Genomic DNA, 14,325 nt, shown 5'->3' with positions numbered 1-14,325 from the left:
GTAAATGTGTCACACTTTCCACAAAAATATTAAGCAGCACGACTTTTTTCAACTGATGATAATAAGAAATGTTTCTTGATCAGCATATTTGAATGATTTCTGAAGGATCATTTGACACTGAAAATTAAGCTTTGCATCACAGAAATAAATTACATTTTAAAACATATTCAAATAGAAAAAGATATTTTAAATTTCAATAAAATTTCACAATATTACTATTTTTACCATATTTTTGATCAAATAAATGCAGCATTGGTGAGCATAAATTAAAAAAAAAAAGATCTTAATGATTAACAAAATTTTGAATGGTAGTGTAGGAAGAGACTGTGATACAAGCATAAGTGGATATTTGGAACTGAGAGCGTGTCAAAAATATCTATCGCAGAATGCCACAAATAACCAATTAGAATAAATGATTGCAGAAAACTGAAAAGTGAGACGCTACAATGCATTACCTCCTGGCACTGGTTGTTTGGTTAAAATCTATAATATTCAATAATTCAAATGCATATTATTATTATAGTAGTGGTATTTTTAGCCTTTATTTGTAATTCTTATTTGATTCTCAAGAGATCTGACAGAATGTTGTAGTAATTGCAGCGCTGTTATTTGTTCGTCTCTGTGTGAGAGATGTCGTACTCTTAAACTTACAAAGGGAATTTGTTGGACTCTGATCAGGAGGAAAAGCAACAAAGAGCAAAGTTGCTTTTCATCCCAGTTCTTCTCCCACACAAATATGCAAGTCGTTGTCTCTTTAATTCAAAAAAGGAATTTTCGTACTGCTTATTTTTGGCTTGTTTTGTGTTAAAAAAAAATAATAATTATATATATATATTATATATATATATATATATATATATAGATATATATATATATATATATATATATATATAAGCAAGATTAGTTTACCTGAGAAGCAGATAATAAGGCTTGTTTTTAGAAAATATCTTGGTAAGTTCATTTTTCTTACCATATTAGCCCACTGATTTTTTAAACATTGGTATTCATGCTTAAAACAAGAAAACAAAACTTCCAGGAGTCTTGTTCTTCCAGAGGGTTTTTTGTTGTTGTTGTTGTTGTTATATTTGTATATATTATTATCATTTTGGTTATAAACAACCTTTGCTGAGATGATAAAGTTGTTAATGAACGCTTATTTGCTGTCAATGATTGCCTTTGGACTTCTAGTGGCTAAGCATAAGAACCGACATTAACCTTTTGTGTGTACATACATTTCCTTCTCAGATCTTTAACTATTTTGTTACACAATATATAATCACAATCTCCTGTTTCACAATTCTCAACACTTTTTTATTATGTGACAGCAGAGTAGTCTGTCAAACTCAGGGGCCATTTACACGACAACGTTTTCAGCCAAAAACGGGAAAAATTTTATGCGTTTTGTCTGTTTGTTAACACGACAACAGCGTTTTGGGGACTGAAAATGCATGTTTTTGAAAACTGGTTATAAAGTGCAAGTGCAAGAAAACGCCACCATTATTGTTTCCGTGTAAACACCAAATATGGGAATCTTTGAAAACAGTGACGTCATGCGCGTGCGTAGTACGTGTTCGGTATGTAGACATGCGCAGTACATGTCGATTTTAAAGGCTAGAGCAAACAAAAATGCACATAAAGTTTTTCCCTTGCATTTTTAAAACGTTTCACTTATACACGACAACGTTTTCGTGGATATGTGTAAACGAGAATGATTTTGAAAATGTTGTGTATTCGTGAAACTTTTTTAAAAACACAAGGGAAAAAATGTAGCCTCAGTTGCAAGCCAAATTAGACAAAACATCACCTTATGTGAGCTATTTTGTTATTCGTTAAAGAATCGAGAGTGCAAGCACAACACAACAGTACTGACAAGAAAATGAAAACCGCTCACTGCTGGAGAACTTCAGCTTTAATAAGCCATCTGAAACTAAACATTAGCACAAAATTAGACCTAAAAAAAGAAACTGTCCGACTGTTAATGTTAATTATAGGCCTGTAGCATCAAATTATGACTAATATATTTATATCCAATAATTATTCAGTCGAGACTTGTGTAATTCACTTATATTCCTAATATTTTTCTTCATACCTGTCCATGTTGTCTTTCCTCCCATTAGAGATTTGCAATTTGTTTAGTTGTGCCATTAGTTTAGTTGAGTTTTATAAAATATAAACTATTAAAAAGCAAGTATGTGTGTGTATGTATATATTCTATAATTTCATATATATATATATATATGAATGCATAATCAACAATAAGTGAGGAAAATACTTTTACAAGGCAATAATAAAAATAAAATGGTCTAGTAAATGGGTTTTTGTTTATTATTCATATTTACCGTTTTTCCTCAAATCATCCCACAGGCCGGATTGGACACCTGCACAGGATGCATGCTGCTCACGGGTCGTGACTTTGACACCACTAAAGCAGAACAATGCCAAGTGAGTAATCATTTCTGTATCACTCTCTTATGCATGACCTTAATTTTGGTTTTCTGTATTTTGCACTTGCAGACTCATGGCCCGTTTTGCAATAACATTGTCAATTCAACCTCCACACTAAAAAAAAGATCTTAGTATGTTTGTCCTGTTTTTCAGTACAAATACCTAAACGTTTTTAAATCAAGATACATTTAATTGAGAAGCAAACTGACACAAGATATTAAGTATTGTTTTCTGAATATATATATATCAAAATTAAGTGAGTTTATGCTTAAAACAACGAAAAGCATCTGCCAATGGATTTACAAAAAATAAACCTAATTCAAAGGGAAAATATAATTGCTTTTATTACAACATAGTTTTAAGTAAAAGCTCATGTAATTTTTTTAATTTATTTTTTTCTTTCCAGAAAACAAACATAACCAATGTTGTTTTGATTCTCAAGTATATATTTATATTAGAAAACAAGACATGAATACTGAGCATGATAGTCATGTTTTGCATTCCAGTCAGGGTTTGTGTCCTGGACTTTCCTCCGCTGCTGGTGCAGATGTGCTGTGACCCTGTTCCTGGCCAGCCAAGAATGACATCATCCACTTAGAGCCAACTGTACGGATTCACAGCCAACCCAGATAGGTTTATTTATAGACATCAGCGGCCCCCACCCAGGCTGCACCACCACGTCTACCACCGAGCCAAGTTTCTTATCATTCTCCCAGGCCCTACTGTAAGCACACACGCTCCCTCAACAATATCCCATGTGGCTGGAGAATACTGTAGGCCAAGGAGAGGACGACACTTGACCTCACTGGTCCCACTCTATACACACACGGGTGGGTACGGACACACTGGAGGACACTGGGAAACATGTTTGGGCTTGTTACGCACACTTCTGTGGGGAAGTCGTGGCCTAGTGGTTAGAGAGTTTGACTTCTAACTCTAGGGTTGTGGGTTCGAGTCTCGGGCCGGCAATATCATGACTGAGGTGCCCTTGAGCAAGGCACAAAACCCCTAACTGCTCCCCGGGCGCCGCAGCATAAATGGCTGACCACTGCTCCGGGTGTGTGTTCATGGTGTGTGTGTTTTTTCACTGCTGTGTGTGTGCACTTTGGATGGGATAAATGCAGAGCACAAATTCTGAGTAGGGGTCATCATACTTGGCTGTATGTCACTTTCACTTTCACTTCTTTTAGTTTACTGACACAGCTGTAAGGTGTTGTCACACCTGCACATATACAAAACACACACAAACTCAGACATGTCAAAAAGGATCTGTAGAAAATCTGGTGAGCCCAGATTATGTGATGTGCATAATGAACTGACTTGATACTTGAGCATAAAATATGTTGATACTTTAAAAAAAAAAAAAGATATTTATTCCTATTGAGTTTATTTACATTTATAATTAAGAAATATTCTATTAAGTATTAAAACATATGATTTTTAAAAATATATATTTTATTTTTATTTAAAATACACAATATGTGTGGTATTTATGCAAATATTTTTAAAATAGTATTTTTTTATATTTTGATAAATATTTTACAAATTTTAAATGTTTTAATAAAAATTAGATTTTTTTTTTTTACAAAAATATTGAAACAAATTTACTCATTATTTGTTTACATAACACACGTATATAAGTTATTTTAAAGTTTATTTTTATTTTATTTATATTTATTATGTGTTTATTTATTAATGAGTATTAGTGTTTAATGCATTGAGTATATTTATAATCAACATTCTCTCATTTTTATCACTGAGCTTGTTGCACTGCATTTTGGAATTGCCTTCTCTTGAAATTTAGAATTTAACCAAAGAATGTATTATGCTGCCTACTGCCTATATTTAACCTGTTTCAAGCATGCTTGTAATGTCTACAAAGGCTGCCTTTATAGACAGCTCTCTAAATTTCGAAACGTTGCCAGGTACTCTCTTTTTCTGTATCAAACATACTCATAAGTGCTCAAAATCTTACACAAAGAGTTTCACTCTTATGCAGTCTCATAAAACCTGTTGCATTGCATTGCTTCACCAACCAAAACCGCCATCACATCTGTGATGGTCACCACAAAGAGCAGTTCCATGCAATCCAGTGCTGTGTTTAAGTAAAACCACATTATGGCATGGCATTCAAAGACAATTAAAGACTTCCTCGCAGTTAAGAGGGCTGTGAAATCCGGCAACAAGGTTGTGAATGTAAATATTTCCTCTGTCGCGTCATGTTAAGTGAAGAGTGGATTCTGGGAATCTCCGAATCATAAGTCATCTGTTTAATGCTGCTGATCAAAGTGTGAGTATGAGTGGGGTGACGAGACCCCGAATGGTCCGTGTCAGCTTTAAAAGCCTAATTATTTCGGCCCACACTGCGCAAATATGGCTTTTCCATAAGTCAATGGTTGCACACTGCCTTTGGCCCCAAATAGGTCATAATTTAGCACCGTGAAGACACCTGGGACTGTTCGGATACAAGCACTTCTGTCATAAAGAGCAGTCAAAAGTTTGATTTCATTAGTGCACTTTAACGTCTGTTCACGCACGTGTTCTTGAGAATAAACTGCACTAATGAAGTTCATATGAGGCTGGAGGAGAGTGACCCGTCTGTTCATAAAACATTTAATAACCTGCAATATTTCTTATGTATTAAAGGCATTAGCTAAAGCAGAGATCAAAGTGATGGAGGTGGGCCCGTAGAGCGATCGAGACTCAGGTGACACTCTTAAATGGCTTAGAGGAAGTGAGTGATGTGCTTTTTAGATGGGGCGGCATTCCTCAGTGGAGTGTGTCTCGATTAAACGAGGCAGTGTGTGAGTTCTCAAGCATGCACACACACACACATACATGCAGGCATCAGGGTTCAGGTCAGTCTCTGTTCTGGCTTCTTTACCTTGTGATATTTTGTTTGTACGTGGGAGTGAAGCCCGAAGTCATCCGGTCTGGGCAGAAAGCGATCTGAACATTTCTTCGCCGCTTTAGTCGTGCTTTAAAGTACTTATATGTGAATCTGTAGTGCTGTTTCACTGATCTGAGGTCATTTTCTGTTGTTTGTAAGATGCATGTCTTTTGAAGGAGTTCAGACTGGAGGTGGGTGATGTTCTTACAAAACTTCCGTACAAATTCTGTGCCTTCCAGAGTTTGACCGAAGAGAGGAGAAAAACCATGCCTTCTCAAAAAGTACAGAAAAAAAAAACTTTTCAATCAACATGAAATCAAAATATGGACCCTGTTTATTTAATACATATTCCTGGTCTCCATATGAATGATTCATGTTGCACTTTATTTCAAATAGTATCAAAATGCAGTAGCTTGCTCTGGTGTGATTTTTCTTTATAAGAAAATATGTCATAAATCTCTTGCTTTTCAACTTCTCACTAAACAACAGATTCCATTCTGGTAATTATCACCCACTTTTCACAATCACTTTTCTTTCTGAATTTCTCTCAGAAATGTGCCAAATAACAGCAGCTGAACACTGTTTCATGTCTTTCTTTGAGCACTGATTATACTGAAGTTGCATCTTGATAACTGATGTCATTTGAAACTATAGCAGTATGCCACTGTTCAACCAAATTTGTATGTTTTGTAAAAATACATCAGTGTTCTGGGTGAAGGCCAGGTGTTTTTAAGGTGTTAAATGTTAGTATGTTGCTGTGCATTTGCTATAGAGTGTTATACTAGACACCTGAGTAAAAAGAGCCTGTCCACAAAGTCACTATGATATTCTGGCCTCGTTATTGTAAGTCTGTGGGATTTTTCAGCCTATTTATTGTTTTATTTACTGACATTTGTTTTTTTTAACATTGATAATATGAAATGTTTCTTGAGCAGAAAATCAGCATATATGAATGAAATGTGAAGGATCATGTGACACTGAAAATTGGAGTTATGATGCTGAAAATTTAGATTTGCATTAAAGGCATAATACATTTTTCAATATATTCACAGAAAAAAAGTTATTTTAAAACACAATAATATTTCACAATATTACTGTTTTTATCAAATAAATGCAGCCTTAGTGAGCATAAAAGATATTTTTCAAAAACAGTAAAAAACTGCACTGACCCAGACTTTTAAACAGTAGTGTAGTAGACTGTATTGAAATCAGTGGATAGTCTTTTATATGGGTGTACATAATAATAGTTCATAATTGAACAATTGTTTGGCAAGAAGTGTACTCAAGAGATTATTTGGTGTACAGTCTTTGTCGTTATATCTTTAAGCCTTTCTTTTAAAGTCTGATTTGATTCCATTTCAGTTCACTGTATTTATGTAGTACATTTTGCATCACACACAGTTCCAAAGCAGCTTAACAAAAAATAGAAAAATAAGATAAAAGAAAAAGAAAAAGAAAGTGTAATGTCATAACTAAAACTCAGACAAAGGATTGCACCCAAAACTGGCAAGGTTTTAAAAGCAATCTTGCTCTGTGAAACAAACAAACACACATTATTCTGTCCAGCCTTGATACACAATACACATTTCATATGACCAGGGTGTTCCCCTCTGGTGAATGCCTAGCTCAACAATAAGCTGTTAATTTTAGTGCATCAACATCACTGGGAATGTGCCAAGTCATCATGTGCATTCCTGCCACCAGCTGCTCATCAGGCCCAACAAGCTGCTAGAAAGTGTGTGTGTGTGTGTGTGTGTGTGTGTGTGTGTGTGTGTGTGTGTGTGTGTGTGTGTGTGTGTGTGTGTGTGTGTGTGTGTGCTTGCGTGCGTGCGTGCTTGCGTGCGTGTGCGCCTGTGTGCATGTGCGTGTTGACAAGAAATGGGCATCAACCAGACAGATGGGCAAAAAGAAGTCATGAATTGTGGTGACGTTTGAATCCCTTTGAAATCCAATAAAAATACTGCTATTTACATTTTTTATACAGAGGCAAATGCTGAATAGACTGTTCTGACTTTTAATCTGGTTGGAAATCAGATCTGATGAGATGTGTTACTCCCGTTGGGCTGAGAAGTACCTGTTTTTCCATCTAACAGAATTTGCATTGGACTTTCTCTAGTCAGTCACACCCATAGATTTTCACAGTAGTGGTAAAACAGCTCTAGTCCAATCGTAACAGGGGATTGTAGACTTAAGTGGGTCAGAATCTCATCTGCATCCCAGGCGCTGTGATTCCTGGTAAGGTATCAGGAAAACATGCCCCGCTGAATGAATTGCCACTTTACCCATCCCTAGTGAGACTTTAAGGCCAAGTACCTCCATTGCGTTGAAGAAGGTTTTTCCCTGTATAAGTGATGGGAGGGAATGTTGATGTAGCAAGACTTGCCCTCACTCTTTAGACCAAAGGAACCATCCTTAACCAGTTCAGACCAGAAAAACATCTCACTCGAGTGTTTGTTCTCTATGATTGTTGTAAGTTATTTGTCTCTTGCCAAAAGTCGCTGCAGTGTAAATGAATATGTGCGCGAGGAGGCTGTCACTAGCTCAGCTATGCAGCCACCTGCCCTCTTAATCATGTCTGGGCATCTTGTACACCGACTCACTCCGAACACTACTGATCTTGGATCAGTTTCCCATTCTTCAGATTGTGCTCGTTATTAATACATGAGTATTTATGGAATTGGACTTGGATCGGTGCAAAAGGGCACACTTGGGAAATATACCAATTGAGCTTGAGAAGCGTTATGACTGAACTCCTTTATAGGATAACATAACATGCCATTGCGCCCTTGTTTTTATATTTTCTCTCAATTTTTATCCTAAGGAAAGGTTTGACAATATTTTGAAACTGAAATAACATATCATATATTATATTATATTATATTATATTATATTATATTATATTATATTATATTATATTATATTATATTATATTATATTATATTATATTTAGTGCTGTCATATGATTAATCGCATCCGAAATAAAAGTTTTTGTTTACATTATAAATGTATGTATACTGTGTATATTTATTATGTATATATAAATACAAACACATACAGTATATCTTTTGAAAATATTTACATATTACATGTATGTATTCATATTCTTATATTTTATATTATATATAAATATATTTAACATATAAGCATAACATATTTTTCTTAAATATATACATGCATGTGTTTGTATTTATATATACAAAATAAATATACATAGTACACACACATTATGCAAACAAGAACTTTTATTTTTGATGTGATTAATCACGATCAATTGTTTGACTGCACTAATTATATTATATTATATTATATTATAACATATTATATTATATTATAACATATATTATATTATATTATATTATATTATATTATAATATATTATATTATATTATATTATATTATATTATATTATATTATATTATATAAATATGCTTTATTTATGGTGTGACCATAGTACTTTTTGTGAGGTCAATCAAATAAGTGATAGTTTGGTTGCATCCCACATGGTCAGTAAGGCAGACAATAGATTTAACGATGCATGTTTTCATACTGAAAGACTTCAGTATCCCCATGAAAATCCCATTTTATACATACTGTACATGGTCTAGAAATGGCAGGTGTGTATCTGAATGAGAGAAAGCAAATGCTAGGTGGAGGGGGAAAAACATTATTTGTTCTTTGTTTCTAGTGGCACCTGCTTGCACTGCTGTGAAGTCCAACTGCAGTTTTATAAAACCCAGCTGAGAGCACACAGACCAGAGAGCTAGAAACATGAGTGGGTGGACTTCATATTTCCATATTCAATGCACTCACATAATGGGAGGTCAAAGAGTGACATTAAGAGAGAGGAAAAAAAAAGAGAACTCTGTATTCACAGGAGAAATAAACTATACAGTCTGAGGCAGACAATTAAAATGAAAGTTTAAAATGTTAAAATACTAAAAAAAAAAAAAAAAAAAAAAAAAAAAAAAAAGTGCAAAGCACTGTTCTGTTCAGTTCTGGTTTGTTTTTGTTTCCAGCATATGTATATAAAAATATGAGACCACTAATGAAAATATCTTTATTTTTTCACAGTGGAAATCGATTTTAATGTAAATAGATTTGCAGGTTTGAAATGAATAGAAAAATCTATTTATATATATATATATATATATATATATATATATATAAATATATATATATATATATATATATATATATATATATATATATATATAAAAATTATATATATTGTCATCTTCAAATATTTAAATAATTTAAAATATAATAAAGCACCCTATCAAAACAATAAAAATATAGAAAGAAATTTGAGTAATATAACAAGTGAAAAAGAAAATGATATAGTCTTTCCTAGAGACTAAGCATGTTTTAGACTCTAACTCAGAGGGCTGTGTACTGATTTCATGAGTATACCATCTCCCAGGATGCACTGCAGTGTATCCGACCCGTCAGTCTGTTCATCAAAGCCCATGTGAATCTGGATTGTGTATGTGGCCAGACGTGTTGATGCGACATTGAAATGCTCTTCTCCAAAGGAAGCCCAAATCCTCAGTGTTTCTTGCAGTCTGCCTGCTCTCCTGGGTACATTGTGTCCAAAAATACAGACAGCAGGAAATTCTCTGTGAGTGATATCATATTCTCTGAAAGGGCAGAAATGCGCTGAAAAAGCCCCCTCTAATTGCATACCACACACGCTCCCTCTCTCTCCCTCTCCTCCTCTCTTTCACACCAGAGAAGCATATCACTCAGCCCACACATCATCTGTATCAATCGTTTTATTGGACTCCAAGTGTGCTGAAATATGATAATTTTGGGGGAAGGGGGTGGAATTGAGAGGAAAGAAGGTGAGATGTAATAGAAATAAAGCAAAGGAAGTGAGGCCTGAGATGAAGACGAAAGAAAAGTTAAGAAAAAAACATGTGAATGTAAAAAAAGAGAGGTCAAAGAGGAAAAGAGGTAAGGACAAGAAAGGAATGGAAGTGAAAATGAGAGGAAGGAAGGAATATGCAAAATGAGAAAAGGAAGTAAAATGTAAGAGCAGGAATGGAAATAAAAGAAAGGGGAGAGAGACATGACAGAACAACAGGGATAGAAGTGATGGAAAAGATGGAAAAAAATGAAAGGTGAAAGGAACTGGAAGAAAATCATTTAAAGGTGACATATCATGAAAATCTGACTTTTCCAGGTTTTAAGTGCTATAATCAGGTCCTCAGTGCATCTACCAACCAAGGAAACATGACAAAGATTAACCCAGTAACTTTATAACGAGCGTGTCTGATTTCGCTCCCCAGTGATGTTGCAAAGGGATCTCATTATAATATTACCGCCCCTTAATCTGTAAGATTCCACCCACTGCTCTGTCATTTTGATTTTGCAAGCAACTACTGTGTACCAGTTCTAATGCCATGGCGAAAGTTCGAGAAAAACATGCTAACTGCTCTGCCTTTGGCTGCACTGATGAGCACAGAACACTGTTTAGAGTCCCAGCCTCAGAGGAGACAACAGAGCAATGGATTTATTGATTTATTTACTGTGTATTGCTGCTGCCACACTAAAAAATAAACGTGTGATTTATTTCCCAGCTGTTTACCTTGACAGACATAACCGATTGTTTTTGTAACTCGTGTGTGTTGTTAACGTAAACTTGTGTGTGAATGAGAACTTAGTTTAGTACTCACATGCTGTGACAGCCACTTTTTGTCTGTGTGCACTCAGAAAACCATTTCAGAAGTTTAAACTAATATTGTTTAAAACGCATGATTTCAGCGCGATAAACATGATAATCAGAAACAAAACAGATGTTTTTTTTAGCAGGTCCAAGCTGTAATGCTGCTGGTCTATTCTAGAAAAGGAGGCGTTGAGCAGCAGCTCATTTTCATTTAAAGACACAGGCCCGAAAAATAGCGGGTTTCTGCTTCCACTCAAAATAGGCATTTTCAAAATGATATAATAAATTATCAGAGTGGTATTTTGAGCTGAAACTTCACAGACACACTCTGGACACACCAGAGACTTGTGTTACATATTGTAAAAAGGGGCATAATATGTCTCTTTTAAGGAAAGGAAAGGAAAGGAAAGGAAAGGAAAGGAAAGGAAAGGAAAGGAAAGGAAAGGAAAGGAAAGGAAAGGAAAGGAAAAGGAGGTATGAGAGGAAGAACAGGAAAGAAAAGGCAAAGAAAGGAAGTTGTGTGAGTAGGACAGGTAAGGAAAAGAAGTGAGATGTGAGAGGACAATAGGAAAGGAATGGAAGTGTAACAAAAGAGTAAGATGAAGAGAAAGGGAGTGATTTGTAAGCACAGGAAAGGAAATGAAAGATGACAGGAAGTGATGTAAAGCTGGGAATGAAAAAAGGAAGTGAGATGTGTGGAAAGGAAAGGAAAAATAAAGGAAGATGAAAGATGGCACTAGAAAGGAAAGGATAGGAAAATGCAAATGCAATGTAAGGAAAGGGACAGGAAGTGAAAAGCCAAAGGACAGAGTAAGGAAGGGATAGTGAGTTGAGAGCGACATGAGGGGAATACAGGAAAGGTGAGTCTTTCTTCCGTCATGTGGCAGCAGATGAGCTCGGTAGGAACTGGAAGCTGAAGCTGAGGGGAGTTATGACACTGATACTTGGAGCGCCGTTAATAATTGATTAAGACCACTCTAGCAGTGAACTCATTAGCTCTCTCACACTAAAGCCCTAGAACAACAGCCTGCGGACTGGACTGCAAAACATCACTGGCAGCAGAACAGAAGCATTCACTGTATTATTTCAGTTTCAGGTATGAGACTATTTAAAGTAGCAGTTGAAAAATTCAGCGCTAGACATTTTAACAGGTGTGTTGGAAAGTGGAGGAGTTTATGAGTGAGAATATAGCATTTTCACTGATCTTCAGTTGATATTTAAGCTTCTCATAAGGCTCTTCTTTAGCATGTTTAAATCCATTCTGCAGATGTTTGCTAAGTAAAACTTAGTTTTCGTATGTTATATCAAACTTGTGTCAAACTCATATACTACAGTGTTTGGCTAATTTAGATTAGGCATCACTAAGGCAATTAGGAATTGATCTATTTCTGTTGCTCACATGTTGATCGAACGCTTTAAGTTTTTGCTAGATTAATATTACTCCAGCCCCATCAGGATCCGACGGGCTTGCTGACAAAAATGTACTGTTATTTTCATCACAAACAAAATTTGCACAGCAAAAAGCAGCAATACCTTTTAATGCTGACAACAATGCTATAAGTTTGGCATGTGGTAGGAAAAAAAGTTTTCACACTATGGCCTAAGCCACTTTGAAACTCTCCTGTTAGGCCTATTTTATTTATATATATATATATATATATTATATATATATATATATATATATATATATATATATATATATATATCTGCTACGTTATGAACATAACATTTCAAACATACTGAAATACTTAAGCCACGGAGCGAAGGTGGTGCAATATTTCTGGTATCAGTGAGCGCGGAGTGGAGCAGGAGCGGTATATTGTGAACCTGGAGCGGAGCTAGAGCACAGTGATTATTAAATGCTCGGAGCGTGGAGGGGAATTTTTTGCCGCTCCACTCCGCTTAAATACTCTGGTCCTGAAACACCGGCAGAGAAAACCACGTTCAACTGATCAAACTGTAGCTGGCTTGTGATTGCCCCACCTCTCTCAAACATGTTGTTTTCTACAAAGTCCCTCCTTCTGACAAGCGCAGTCTGCTCTGATTGGCCAACTGACCCAGTGCATTGTGTTTGGCCGAATACCACAAGCATTTGTCGGAAATATAACGCCCACTTTCCATAACTGCGAGCTTCATCTTTCAAAATAAATGTAAAGACAGTTTATAATGTCCTTAGTTTTACCATCAGTTCAAGCCCAAAAGGGGAACAGAGTTGTGTGACAGACACAGTGATGAAGTGTTTGCAGTACACAAGCCACGGAGGGTTAAGACAGCTGACTCCACTGTGTGACCCTGTCTCTCTCTGTCTCTCTCTCACACACACACACACACATGACGCGCAAAACTCCACATTTGGACAGTCAATAGCAAATACTTTAATAACAGAACCGCCAGATTGTCCTAGCAAAGTCAGAATTACCTCCTGTCCTAGGTTCACGAAACGGTCGTTCATAAAATGCGTTGCTGTTCTGTTGTAAGTAATCTTAAAGCTTCCTAAATGCATCTACTTTCGGAAGGCCAAATAAAGTGCTTTTGCTTTCATTTAGATACACACAGCATCTCCCTGACATGGCTCCTTCAACACTAACTGCGGTTACTGAAACCACACCTTCTTTATTTGTGTGAACATTTGGGGGTTATTACACAAATACTTCCACATAGTGACGCAGATATGTGGGGGCGTGTTTGAATGAGACGTTTTAGGGCTGTGTGGCAGAGTCTTAACTTTTATAAAGAATATCTCTTTGGATTTGTAACTTTAGTCTTTGCAACTTTACAGATCTTCTTTATTCACCAAGAGCTTGTAACACTCCAAAGAGAAAGGAAATTTTTTTATTGCATCATATGACCCCTTTTAATTTCCAAGAATGCAAAAAATTTACCACAAGTCTTCCAAATGGAGCCAGATAATTTATTTTTAAGATGGAAACTTTCAACAAAAGTTTTCTGTTCTTGAACATTTTGTTTTTATTTTAATCTTAAATATTACATATGATACAGCAGGCTTTAGTGGGTTAAAAATTATTGAATCTACATATCTAAGATATGCGATACGTAAGAGTAATTGACTCTTCTTTAGCTAGTTCCAAAACATCATTTTAAAACTGGTAATGGATGCTTGAGCCGTTGATAGCATTCTAATGCAGTTATTAATGAAGTTATTAGAAAAAGAGTGAGAGAGACAGAGACACAGAGAAAGAGAACGAAAGAGAGAGAGAGAGCTTTTGTGAATTAGGCTACCTCTGTGCATCTCTAAACAGCGCTGTTATTACCTCGCTAATGAGAAATGTCATGTGTATTTACTTTCAGAAAATCGTCTGTTATG

Source organism: Cyprinus carpio, chromosome B7, assembly GCF_018340385.1.
Source record: "Cyprinus carpio isolate SPL01 chromosome B7, ASM1834038v1, whole genome shotgun sequence".
NCBI lineage: Eukaryota > Metazoa > Chordata > Actinopteri > Cypriniformes > Cyprinidae > Cyprinus > Cyprinus carpio.
This window is presented reverse-complemented; position numbering follows the sequence as displayed.